Genomic DNA, 15,101 nt, shown 5'->3' on the forward strand with positions numbered 1-15,101 from the left:
CTGGACTGCTTCTAACAATCGTAGAATTTCCTCTGCGTGTTTGACTGCTTTCCCTTGGGTAGTCAGCAGTGCTCTTTCTTTCCAGATTGCTCCATGAGCATGTACGATGGAGAAGGCATACTTAGAGTCTGTCCAAATATTAATTCGCATGTTTTCTGCTAATTCCAGAGCTCGGATAAGAACTATTAGCTCTGCTCTTTGGGCTGAGGTCCCTGCAGGTAAAGGATTTGACTCGATTACCTCTTCCGTCGTAGTCACCGCATAGCCAGCCATTCTTACCCCTTGCTTTACGGAGCTGCTGCCATCCGAGAACCAATTGTCCGCATCTTCGAATGGCTCTTCTTTGAGATCCAGGCGACTGGAGTAGACTGCTTCGATTGTTTCCAGGCAGTCATGTTCGATGGGTTCTGCCAGAGTTCTTCCTTCTAGGAATGAAGCTGGGTTCACGATATTAGTTACTTGGATAGTTATATCATCTGATTCAGCTAGGATAGCCTGGTGTTTTAGGAATCTGGAAAGTGATAACCAGTGGTTACCTTTCTGTTCTAATACGGCTGATACAGTATGAGACACTAACACAGTAATTTTCTGGGCCAACGTGAGCTTCCTGGCCTCTTCTACGTTTATAATCACTGCGGCCACTGCTTTCAGACAGCTAGGCCACCCTTTGCTTACTTCATCCAACTGTTTGGAGAAATAAGCCACAGCTCTCTTGTGTGGTTCCAACTGTTGTGCTAAGACTCCTAGAGCCATCCCTTGTCGTTCATGAGAGAACGGCCAGAAAGGTTTTGTTACATCTGGAAGACCCAAAGCTGGTGCTCTCATAAGCTCCTGTTTCAGTTTCTTAAAAGCCCCTTCTGCTTCAGGAGTCCAGGCTAGAATATTCTTAGTTTCTTTTAGCGAATCATATAATGGTTTAGCGAGTATCCCGTATTGATAGATCCATAGTCGACACCAACCTGTCATTCCCAGAAAGGCGCGCAAATCTCTCACCGTTTCTGGTCTAGGCATTTGGCAGATGGCTTCCCTTCTTGTCGTTCCTAGGGATCGCTGCCCTCTGGAAACTTCATATCCCAGATATACTACTTCTTCTTGCACCAGCTGTGCTTTCTGTTGAGAAACTCGATATCCACTTATACCCAAGAAATTCAACAGAGAAATAGTCCATTCAATGCATTCTTCTTCTGTCTCTGTTGCTATTAGGAGATCGTCTATGTATTGTAGAAGAGTACCATCTCCCGGTGGCCTCTCCCACTGTTCTAATTCTTTGGCTAATTGATTCCCAAAAATTGTGGGACTATTTTTTTTATAACCTTGAGGTAACACAGTCCACGTGAGTTGGGTTTTTCTCCCTATATTTACAGATTCCCATTCAAAGGCAAAGATCTTTTGGCTTTCTAGAGCTAAGGGAAGGCAGAAGAATGCATCTTTCAAGTCTAATACCGTGAACCAGGTCAAATTTTCCTTTAATTTAGTTAGGAGTGTATAAGGGTTAGCAACTACTGGGTGTAGTGTCTTCGTTATTTCATTTACTGCTCTTAGATCTTGGACTAATCTATAAGTTCCGTTAGGTTTCTTAACTGACAACATTGGTGCGTTAAAATCTGATTCGCATTCTATTAATAACCCCAACTCTAAAACTTTCTAATTATGGGTTCAATTCCTTTTCTATCTTCTAACCTCAGTGGGTACTGTTTTCTCACTACTGGCCTCGCTCCAGGTATAAGGTCAATAATGATAGGTGTTGCTTGTTTTGATTTTCCAGGTACGTCAGTAGCCCATACCAGCGGGTAGGCTTCACTCAGAATTCGCTCGATATTGTGTCTTTCAGGTTTTGGTTCTATGCAACTGATTGTTAGGCTTAGAGCTGCAATCAGTTGCTCTTCGTTTACTCAGAATTCCAATTTGTCTTTGTTGAATTTTACTGATGGATTCCCCTTTGTTTTCCAATTTTGTATTTAATAGGTTTCAAAAAGTAAGCTTTTTCTGGTTGGCCTGTTGCTCCCACAACTGGTACAAATTCATCACTTTTAGGCACTAGTTCCTGATTTAAAACCGAAAATGTTGCTCCTGTATCAATCAAAAAGTCTAATTCTTTTTCACCTTCTCCCAGTCTGGGAGGAGGCACTCCATATCCTGGGGCAAATGGCTGATATTCCCACAGGCTTACTTCACTCTCTTTTCCACTGTCCCTTCTTATTAATTTGAGGCACTGTTGTCCAATACTACAGGCATCACTGCAGCGTTCCTTAGGTTTTAAGTTTTTCTTATCCTTTTCTAAGGCTAGTACTAGGGGATCCTGAGGTGCCACATTTATCCCACATTCCTTCTGCCACTCCAGTTTATTTCTTAGGGTAAAAAAAAACATATCACAATACATCACTTCATCGCATTTGCCTAGCTGGCGGAGGAACAGCATGAGTTGTAAGATTGTGTTATAATTAATTGTTCCTTCTGGTGGCCATTTTTCATCTCCGTCTAACTTATACAAAGGCCACCACTGTGTACAGTATTTTAAAAGTGTCTTTTTACTTATGTTCCCCCCTGGAATCCCTCCTAAATCTTTCCAGTGTTTCAGGATACATCCCAAGGGGGTTTTCATATTTACATCTTTACTTTGTTGTCTTCCCATTACTATTCTCTGGATTTATGTCTCTTTGTTTAACCGGGTCGAACTCCTACCCGTAAGTACTATATCTTGCTTTGTTTCATCACTTCATGCACGCAATTTTCAATCGCTTCGTTCGTCTCTAGCCTGGCTTCTCGCGAAGAACAGGAACCGTAGAGCTGGACTCCCCACTCACTTTGCAGCGATGCTGCGTCTCAGTCACTCTCACTCATACTTGCACACTTTATATAAACATTCCTACCTTCTGGTTTATATCTGAACAGACTGCTTTACCAAGTAAGGTCACAGGATGTCGATTGCGGACTGTGAGATACTGGTTTGCTGTCGGATATCCGATCTGTGTTATCACATAGCCACAGGACACCGCTGCAAGCTTTAAATTTCAAGCTACATGTTAATAAGAAATTCTCCATATTCCAAAACCTTTTTCCCAAGAGAGATTCTTGGACACACTCCCGGACCTAGAAAGCAATCCTAGATTAGTTAATGACCATCCTTAGTTATAAACTGTCTGTATCCTTAACCCTTAAATCACAACCTTACGGTCTTAAACACCGTAATGAACAATATTTCACACAACAAAAAAATAAACCAAGGACATCAAGGTAAAAGGAGAACACATAAGACTCCGTTCCAGCAGGACTCTAACCCGCTTCGGAGGACACACAAGACACTGCTCCGGCAGGACTCTAACCCGCTTCGGAGAACACACAAGACACTGCTCCGGCAGGACTCTAACCCACTTCGGAGAGCACACAAGACACTGCTCCGGCAGGACTCTAACCCGCTTCGGAGGACACACAAGACACTGCTCCGGCAGGGCTCTAACCCGCTTCGGAGAACACACAAGACACTGCTCCGGCAGGACTCTAACCCGCTTCGGAGAACACACAAGACACTGCTCCGGCAGGACTCTAACCCACTTCGGAGAGCACACAAGACACTGCTCCTGCAGGACTCTAACCTGCTTCGGAGGACACACAAGACACTGCTCCGGCAGGACTCTAACCTGCTTCGGAGAACACAAGACACTGCTCCGGCAGGACTCTAACCCGCTTCGGAGGACACACAAGACACTGCTCCGGCAGGACTCTAACCCACTTCGGAGAGCACACAAGACACTGCTCCGGCAGGACTCTAACCCGCTTCGGAGAACACACAAGACACTGCTCCGGCAGGACTCTAACCTGCTTCGGAGAGCACACAAGACACTGCTCCGGCAGGACTCTAACCTGCTTCTCTCTATGGGCCTCTAACCCAGCAGGGATTAATGCCAGGGCGTCCCCTCGGCTTCCCTTCGGGCGGTAACGTCTTACCCCCGCTTCTCAACAAAGCGCTTTATCTTAAAGGATAAATACCTCTTAATTTGGAGCAGAAGGTCCTTGTCCACCGATGCACGTAGGCCCGAGGGGTCCGGGAGACTCTTCCGACAAAATTCCGTCGAGGGGGCCCAGAGAGGGTCCCGGGCCCCTGGGTCTAGGCTCGGGAGGACTGTTTCTCCTGCCTGGCTCGCCAAATTATGATGCCAATTTTATGCCCCAAACAAGGCACGGACAGAGTAAATGCTCAGAGACAAAGTTTGTAGCCTTTAAGCAGGAGGTATTTATTAACGGCCGGGGAGCAGCCAGGTTTTCCTGGGCAAACTGCTCCAGTTCAGCAATCTCACAATTCAGCTTTTATACAATTTTCCCAGGCAATTGCAACATACATTATGAATATTCATATATTGCAACATCTACTTTTAATATTCAAAATAGGCGGAGTTGAGGCAGAGTTAGAGGGTTGGTCTTCAATTTGGGGAGGATTTTTGGGGTCGTTCCTGTATTTCATCCTCTTGAACTGGTGTCCTTTCCATAACTTTTTCCTAATTTGGATAGTCTCCTTGTGCATTTGGCAGGGTCTTAGTGACCTTGGCTCATCCTAAAACTTCTGAGGCTACTGATGCCAAATTTTATGTTATTTTATAGTTTTAGTGTTCTTTTCTGTCAACCTGTCCTGTTCTCTCAGACAATTTATTACCTCCGTATTTTCCTAATGCTAAGCTTTCTTATAGTGCCTTGCATTTTATGTTTTAACTCGTTATTTCTCGAAGACTGCTTCCTTTTGGGTGGCTTCACTGCAAAAGACATGCAAAGAGTGACCACTGAAAACTTTGGCTGGCCCTAACCCTCACATGGTACCCCACCCACAGCACCACCAACGATCGGCCTACAGCTTTGCCTTTGACCACAAACCTCGAATCTAACAGCCCTCGGCAGCCATTCTCCAATATTGCTCAAAGGGCCCCAAAATCCGAACGACTGAGACTGCAAAACACATGCAAAGAGTGACCACTGAAAACTTTGGCTGGCCCTAACCCTCACATGGTACCCCACCCACAGCACCACCAACGATCGGCCTACGGCTTTGCCTTTGACCACAAACCTCGAATCTACCGGCCCTCGGCAGCCATTCTCCAATACTGCTCAAAGGGCCCCAAAATCCGAACGACTGAGACTGCAAAACACATGCAAAGAGTGACCACTGAAAACTTTGGCTGGCCCTAACCCTCACATGGTACCCCACGCACAGCACCACCAACGATCGGCCTACGGCTTTGCGTTTGACCACAAACCTCGAATCTACCGGCCCTCGGCAGCCATTCTCCAATATTGCTCAAAGGGCCCCAAAATCCGAACGACTGAGACTGCAAAACACATGCAAAGAGTGACCACTGAAAACTTTGGCTGGCCCTAACCCTCACATGGTACCCCACCCACAGCACCACCAACGATCGGCCTACGGCTTTGCCTTTGACCACAAACCTCGAGTCTACCGGCCCTCGGCAGCCATTCTCCATTATTGCTCAAAGGGCCCCAAAATCCGAACGACTGAGACTGCAAAACACATGCAAAGAGAGACCACTGAAAACTTTGGCTGGCCCTAACCCTCACATGGTACCCCACCCACAGCACCACCAACGATCAGCCTACGGCTTTGCGTTTGACCACAAACCTCGAATCTACCGGCCCTCGGCAGCCATTCTCCAATATTGCTCTGTGGGGCCCCAAAATCCGAACGACTGAGACTGCAAAACACATGCAAAGAGTGACCACTGAAAACTTTGGCTGGCCCTAACCCTCACATGGTACCCCACCCACAGCACCACCAACGATCGGCCTACGGCTTTGCGTTTGACCACAAATCTCGAATCTACCAGCCCTCGGCAGCCATTCTCCAATATTGCTCAAAGGGCCCCAAAATCCGAACGACTGAGACTGCAAAACACATGCAAAGAGTGACCACTGAAAACTTTGGCTGGCCCTAACCCTCACATGGTACCCCACCCACAGCACCACCAACGATCGGCCTACGGCTTTGCCTTTGACCACAAACCTTGAATCTACCGGCCCTCGGCAGCCATTCTCCAATATTGCTCAAAGGGCCCCAAAATCCGAACGACTGAGACTGCAAAACACGTGCAAAGAGTGACCACTGAAAACTTTGGCTGGCCCTAACCCTCACATGGTACCCCACCCACAGCACCACCAACGATCGGCCTACGGCTTTGCCTTTGACCACAAACCTCGAATCTACCGGCCCTCGGCAGCCATTCTCCAATATTGCTCAAAGGGCCCCAAAATCCGAACGACTGAGACTGCAAAACACATGCAAAGAGTGACCACTGAAAACTTTGGCTGGCCCTAACCCTCACATGGTACCCCACCCACAGCACCACCAACGATCGGCCTACGGCTTTGCCTTTGAACACAAACCTCGAATCTACCGGCCCTCGGCAGCCATTCTCCAATATTGCTCAAAGGGCCCCAAAATCCGAACGACTGAGACTGCAAAACACATGCAAAGAGTGACCACTGAAAACTTTGGCTGGCCCTAACCCTCACATGGTACCCCACGCACAGCACCACCAACGATCGGCCTACGGCTTTGCGTTTGACCACAAACCTCGAATCTACCGGCCCTCGGCAGCCATTCTCCAATATTGCTCAAAGGGCCCCAAAATCCGAACGACTGAGACTGCAAAACACATGCAAAGAGTGACCACTGAAAACTTTGGCTGGCCCTAACCCTCACATGGTACCCCACCCACAGCACCACCAACGATCGGCCTACGGCTTTGCCTTTGACCACAAACCTCGAATCTACCGGCCCTCGGCAGCCATTCTCCAATATTGCTCAAAGGGCCCCAAAATCCGAACGACTGAGACTGCAAAACACATGCAAAGAGTGACCACTGAAAACTTTGGCTGGCCCTAACCCTCACATGGTACCCCACCCACAGCACCACCAACGATCGGCCTACGGCTTTGCCTTTGACCACAAACCTCGAATCTACCGGCCCTCGGCAGCCATTCTCCAATATTGCTCAAAGGGCCCCAAAATCCGAACGACTGAGACTGCAAAACACATGCAAAGAGTGACCACTGAAAACTTTGGCTGGCCCTAACCCTCACATGGTACCCCACCCACAGCACCACCAACGATCGGCCTACGGCTTTGCCTTTGACCACAAACCTCGAATCTACCGGCCCTTGGCAGCCATTCTCCAATATTGCTCAAAGGGCCCCAAAATCCGAACGACTGAGACTGCAAAACACATGCAAAGAGTGACCACTGAAAACTTTGGCTGGCCCTAACCCTCACATGGTACCCCACCCACAGCACCACCAACGATCGGCCTACGGCTTTGCGTTTGACCAAAAACCTCGAATCTACCGGCCCTTGGCAGCCATTCTCCAATATTGCTCAAAGGGCCCCAAAATCCGAACGACTGAGACTGCAAAACACATGCAAAGAGTGACCACTGAAAACTTTGGCTGGCCCTAACCCTCACATGGTACCCCACCCACAGCACCACCAACGATCGGCCTACGGCTTTGCCTTTGACCACAAACCCCGAATCTACCAGCCCTCGGCAGCCATTCTCCAATATTGCTCAAAGGGCCCCAAAATCCGAACGACTGAGACTGCAAAACACATGCAAAGAGTGACCACTGAAAACTTTGGCTGGCCCTAACCCTCACATGGTACCCCACCCAGAGCACCACCAACGATCGGCCTACGGCTTTGCCTTTGACCACAAACCTCGAATCTACCGGCCCTCGGCAGCCATTCTCCAATATTGCTCAAAGGGCCCCAAAATCCGAACGACTGAGACTGCAAAACACATGCAAAGAGTGACCACTGAAAACTTTGGCTGGCCCTAACCCTCACATGGTACCCCACCCACAGCACCACCAACGATCGGCCTACGGCTTTGCCTTTGACCACAAATCTCGAATCTACCGGCCCTCGGCAGCCATTCTCCAATATTGCTCCGTGGGGCCCCAAAATCCGAACGACTGAGACTGCAAAAGACATGCAAAGAGTGACCACTGAAAACTTTGGCTGGCCCTAACCCTCACATGGTACCCCACCCACAGCACCACCAACGATCGGCCTACGGCTTTGCCTTTGACCACAAACCTCGAATCTACCGGCCCTCGGCAGCCATTCTCCAATATTGCTCAAAGGGCCCCAAAATCCGAACGACTGAGACTGCAAAACACATGCAAAGAGTGACCACTGAAAACTTTGGCTGGCCCTAACCCTCACATGGTACCCCACCCACAGCACCACCAACGATCGGCCTACGGCTTTGCCTTTGACCACAAACCTCGAATCTACCGGCCCTCGGCAGCCAATCTCCAATATTGCTCAAAGGGCCCCAAAATCCGAACGACTGAGACTGCAAAACACATGCAAAGAGTGACCACTGAAAACTTTGGCTGGCCCTAACCCTCACATGGTACCCCACCCACAGCACCACCAACGATCGGCCTACGGCTTTGCCTTTGACCACAAACCTCGAATCTACCGACCCTCGGCAGCCATTCTCCAATATTGCTCAAAGGGCCCCAAAATCCGAACGACTGAGACTGCAAAACACATGCAAAGAGTGACCACTGAAAACTTTGGCTGGCCCTAACCCTCACATGGTACCCCACCCACAGCACCACCAACGATCGGCCTACGGCTTTGCCTTTGACCACAAACCTCGAATCTACCGGCCCTCGGCAGCCATTCTCCAATATTGCTCAAAGGGCCCCAAAATCCGAACGACTGAGACTGCAAAACACATGCAAAGAGTGACCACTGAAAACTTTGGCTGGCCCTAACCCTCACATGGTACCCCACCCACAGCACCACCAACGATCGGCCTACGGCTTTGCCTTTGACCACAAACCTCGAATCTACCGGCCCTCGGCAGCCATTCTCCAATATTGCTCAAAGGGCCCCAAAATCCGAACGACTGAGACTGCAAAACACATGCAAAGAGTGACCACTGAAAACTTTGGCTGGCCCTAACCCTCACATGGTACCCCACCCACAGCACCACCAACGATCGGCCTACGGCTTTGCCTTTGACCACAAACCTCGAATCTACCGGCCCTCGGCAGCCATTCTCCAATATTGCTCAAAGGGCCCCAAAATCCGAACGACTGAGACTGCAAAAGACATGCAAAGAGTGACCACTGAAAACTTTGGCTGGCCCTAACCCTCACATGGTACCCCACCCACAGCACCACCAACGATCGGCCTACGGCTTTGCCTTTGACCACAAACCTCGAATCTACCGGCCCTCGGCAGCCATTCTCCAATATTGCTCTGTGGGGCCCCAAAATCCGAACGACTGAGACTGCAAAAGACATGCAAAGAGTGACCACTGAAAACTTTGGCTGGCCCTAACCCTCACATGGTACCCCACCCACAGCACCACCAACGATCGGCCTACGGCTTTGCGTTTGACCACAAACCTCGAATCTACCGGCCCTTGGCAGCCATTCTCCAATATTGCTCAAAGGGCCCCAAAATCCGAACGACTGAGACTGCAAAACACATGCAAAGAGTGACCACTGAAAACTTTGGCTGGCCCTAACCCTCACATGGTACCCCACCCACAGCACCACCAACGATCGGCCTACGGCTTTGCGTTTGACCACAAACCTCGAATCTACCGGCCCTTGGCAGCCATTCTCCAATATTGCTCAAAGGGCCCCAAAATCCGAACGACTGAGACTGCAAAACACATGCAAAGAGTGACCACTGAAAACTTTGGCTGGCCCTAACCCTCACATGGTACCCCACCCACAGCACCACCAACGATCGGCCTACGGCTTTGCCTTTGACCACAAACCCCGAATCTACCAGCCCTCGGCAGCCATTCTCCAATATTGCTCAAAGGGCCCCAAAATCCGAACGACTGAGACTGCAAAACACATGCAAAGAGTGACCACTGAAAACTTTGGCTGGCCCTAACCCTCACATGGTACCCCACCCACAGCACCACCAACGATCGGCCTACGGCTTTGCCTTTGACCACAAACCTCGAATCTACCGGCCCTCGGCAGCCATTCTCCAATATTGCTCAAAGGGCCCCAAAATCCGAACGACTGAGACTGCAAAAGACATGCAAAGAGTGACCACTGAAAACTTTGGCTGGCCCTAACCCTCACATGGTACCCCACCCACAGCACCACCAACGATCGGCCTACGGCTTTGCCTTTGACCACAAACCTCGAATCTACCGGCCCTCGGCAGCCATTCTCCAATATTGCTCAAAGGGCCCCAAAATCCGAACGACTGAGACTGCAAAACACATGCAAAGAGTGACCACTGAAAACTTTGGCTGGCCCTAACCCTCACATGGTACCCCACCCACAGCACCACCAACGATCGGCCTACGGCTTTGCGTTTGACCACAAACCTCGAATCTACCGGCCCTCGGCAGCCATTCTCCAATATTGCTCAAAGGGCCCCAAAATCCGAACGACTGAGACTGCAAAACACGTGCAAAGAGTGACCACTGAAAATTTTGGCTGGCCCTAACCCTCACATGGTACCCCACCCACAGCACCACCAACGATCGGCCTACGGCTTTGCCTTTGACCACAAACCTCGAATCTACCGGCCCTCGGCAGCCAATCTCCAATATTGCTCAAAGGGCCCCAAAATCCGAACGACTGAGACTGCAAAACACATGCAAAGAGTGACCACTGAAAACTTTGGCTGGCCCTAACCCTCACATGGTACCCCACCCACAGCACCACCAACGATCGGCCTACGGCTTTGCCTTTGACCACAAACCTCGAATCTACCGGCCCTCGGCAGCCATTCTCCAATATTGCTCAAAGGGCCCCAAAATCCGAACGACTGAGACTGCAAAAGACATGCAAAGAGTGACCACTGAAAACTTTGGCTGGCCCTAACCCTCACATGGTACCCCACCCACAGCACCACCAACGATCGGCCTACGGCTTTGCGTTTGAGCACAAACCCCCAATCTACCAGCCCTCGGCAGCCATTCTCCAATATTGCTCAAAGGGCCCCAAAATCCGAACGATTGAGACTGCAAAACACATGCAAAGAGTGACCACTGAAAACTTTGGCTGGCCCTAACCCTCACATGGTACCCCACCCACAGCACCACCAACGATCGGCCTACGGCTTTGCCTTTGACCACAAACCTCGAATCTACCGGCCCTCGGCAGCCATTCTCCAATATTGCTCAAAGGGCCCCAAAATCCGAACGACTGAGACTGCAAAACACATGCAAAGAGTGACCACTGAAAACTTTGGCTGGCCCTAACCCTCACATGGTACCCCACCCACAGCACCACCAACGATCGGCCTACGGCTTTGCCTTTGACCACAAACCTCGAATCTACCGGCCCTCGGCAGCCATTCTCCAATATTGCTCAAAGGGCCCCAAAATCCGAACGACTGAGACTGCAAAAGACATGCAAAGAGTGACCACTGAAAACTTTGGCTGGCCCTAACCCTCACATGGTACCCCACCCACAGCACCACCAACGATCGGCCTACGGCTTTGCCTTTGACCACAAACCTCGAATCTACCGGCTCTCGGCAGCCATTCTCCAATATTGCTCAAAGGGCCCCAAAATCCGAATGACTGAGACTGCAAAAGACATGCAAAGAGTGACCACTGAAAACTTTGGCTGGCCCTAACCCTCACATGGTACCCCACCCACAGCACCACCAACGATCGGCCTACGGCTTTGCCTTTGACCACAAACCTCGAATCTACCGGCCCTCGGCAGCCATTCTCCAATATTGCTCAAAGGGCCCCAAAATCCGAACGACTGAGACTGCAAAACACGTGCAAAGAGTGACCACTGAAAACTTTGGCTGGCCCTAACCCTCACATGGTACCCCACCCACAGCACCACCAACGATCGGCCTACGGCTTTGCCTTTGACCACAAACCTCGAATCTACCGGCCCTCGGCAGCCATTCTCCAATATTGCTCAAAGGGCCCCAAAATCCGAACGACTGAGACTGCAAAACACATGCAAAGAGTGACCACTGAAAACTTTGGCTGGCCCTAACCCTCACATGGTACCCCACCCACAGCACCACCAACGATCGGCCTACGGCTTTGCCTTTGACCACAAACCTCGAATCTACCGGCCCTCGGCAGCCATTCTCCAATATTGCTCAAAGGGCCCCAAAATCCGAACGACTGAGACTGCAAAACACATGCAAAGAGTGACCACTGAAAACTTTGGCTGGCCCTAACCCTCACATGGTACCCCACCCACAGCACCACCAACGATCGGCCTACGGCTTTGCCTTTGACCACAAACCTCGAATCTACCGGCCCTCGGCAGCCATTCTCCAATATTGCTCAAAGGGCCCCAAAATCCGAACGACTGAGACTGCAAAACACATGCAAAGAGTGACCACTGAAAACTTTGGCTGGCCCTAACCCTCACATGGTACCCCACCCACAGCACCACCAACGATCGGCCTACGGCTTTGCCTTTGACCACAAACCTCGAATCTACCGGCCCTCGGCAGCCATTCTCCAATATTGCTCTGTGGGGCCCCAAAATCCGAACGACTGAGACTGCAAAAGACATGCAAAGAGTGACCACTGAAAACTTTGGCTGGCCCTAACCCTCACATGGTACCCCACCCAGAGCACCACCAACGATCGGCCTACGGCTTTGCGTTTGACCACAAACCTCGAATCTACCGGCCCTTGGCAGCCATTCTCCAATATTGCTCAAAGGGCCCCAAAATCCGAACGACTGAGACTGCAAAACACATGCAAAGAGTGACCACTGAAAACTTTGGCTGGCCCTAACCCTCACATGGTACCCCACCCACAGCACCACCAACGATCGGCCTACGGCTTTGCGTTTGACCACAAACCTCGAATCTACCGGCCCTTGGCAGCCATTCTCCAATATTGCTCAAAGGGCCCCAAAATCCGAACGACTGAGACTGCAAAACACATGCAAAGAGTGACCACTGAAAACTTTGGCTGGCCCTAACCCTCACATGGTACCCCACCCACAGCACCACCAACGATCGGCCTACGGCTTTGCCTTTGACCACAAACCCCGAATCTACCAGCCCTCGGCAGCCATTCTCCAATATTGCTCAAAGGGCCCCAAAATCCGAACGACTGAGACTGCAAAACACATGCAAAGAGTGACCACTGAAAACTTTGGCTGGCCCTAACCCTCACATGGTACCCCACCCACAGCACCACCAACGATCGGCCTACGGCTTTGCCTTTGACCACAAACCTCGAATCTACCGGCCCTCGGCAGCCATTCTCCAATATTGCTCAAAGGGCCCCAAAATCCGAACGACTGAGACTGCAAAACACATGCAAAGAGTGACCACTGAAAACTTTGGCTGGCCCTAACCCTCACATGGTACCCCACCCACAGCACCACCAACGATCGGCCTACGGCTTTGCGTTTGACCACAAACCTCGAATCTACCGGCCCTCGGCAGCCATTCTCCAATATTGCTCAAAGGGCCCCAAAATCCGAACGACTGAGACTGCAAAACACATGCAAAGAGTGACCACTGAAAACTTTGGCTGGCCCTAACCCTCACATGGTACCCCACCCACAGCACCACCAACGATCGGCCTACGGCTTTGCCTTTGACCACAAACCTCGAATCTACCGGCCCTTGGCAGCCATTCTCCAATATTGCTCAAAGGGCCCCAAAATCCGAACGACTGAGACTGCAAAACACATGCAAAGAGTGACCACTGAAAACTTTGGCTGGCCCTAACCCTCACATGGTACCCCACCCACAGCATCACCAACGATCGGCCTACGGCTTTGCCTTTGACCACAAACCTCGAATCTACCAGCCCTCGGCAGCCATTCTCCAATATTGCTCTGTGGGGCCCCAAAATCCGAACGACTGAGACTGCAAAAGACATGCAAAGAGTGACCACTGAAAACTTTGGCTGGCCCTAACCCTCACATGGTACCCCACCCACAGCACCACCAACGATCGGCCTACGGCTTTGCCTTTGACCACAAACCTCGAATCTACCGACCCTCGGCAGCCATTCTCCAATATTGCTCAAAGGGCCCCAAAATCCGAACGACTGAGACTGCAAAAGACATGCAAAGAGTGACCACTGAAATCTTTGGCTGGCCCTAACCCTCACAAGGTACCCCACACACAGCACCACCAACGATCGGCCTACGGCTTTGCCTTTGACCACAAACCTCGAATCTACCGGCCCTAGGCAGCCATTCTCCAATATTGCTCAAAGGGCCCCAAAATCCGAACGACTGAGACTGCAAAACACGTGCAAAGAGTGACCACTGAAAACTTTGGCTGGCCCTAACCCTCACATGGTACCCCACCCACAGCACCACCAACGATCGGCCTACGGCTTTGCCTTTGACCACAAACCTCGAATCTACCGGCCCTCGGCAGCCAATCTCCAATATTGCTCAAAGGGCCCCAAAATCCGAACGACTGAGACTGCAAAAGACATGCAAAGAGTGACCACTGAAAACTTTGGCTGGCCCTAACCCTCACATGGTACCCCACCCACAGCACCACCAACGATAGGCCTACGGCTTTGCCTTTGACCACAAACCTCGAATCTACCGGCCCTCGGCAGCCATTCTCCAATATTGCTCAAAGGGCCCCAAAATCCGAACGACTGAGACTGCAAAAGACATGCAAAGAGTGACCACTGAAAACTTTGGCTGGCCCTAACCCTCACATGGTACCCCACCCACAGCACCACCAACGATCGGCCTACGGCTTTGCGTTTGAGCACAAACCCCCAATCTACCAGCCCTCGGCAGCCATTCTCCAATATTGCTCAAAGGGCCCCAAAATCCGAACGATTGAGACTGCAAAACACATGCAAAGAGTGACCACTGAAAACTTTGGCTGGCCCTAACCCTCACATGGTACCCCACCCACAGCACCACCAACGATCGGCCTACGGCTTTGCCTTTGACCACAAACCTCGAATCTACCGGCCCTCGGCAGCCATTCTCCAATATTGCTCCGTGGGGCCCCAAAATCCGAACGACTGAGACTGCAAAAGACATGCAAAGAGTGACCACTGAAAACTTTGGCTGGCCCTAACCCTCACATGGTACCCCACCCACAGCACCACCAACGATCG

This window comes from Heliangelus exortis, chromosome 20, assembly GCF_036169615.1.
Source record: "Heliangelus exortis chromosome 20, bHelExo1.hap1, whole genome shotgun sequence".
Classification (NCBI taxonomy): domain Eukaryota; kingdom Metazoa; phylum Chordata; class Aves; order Apodiformes; family Trochilidae; genus Heliangelus; species Heliangelus exortis.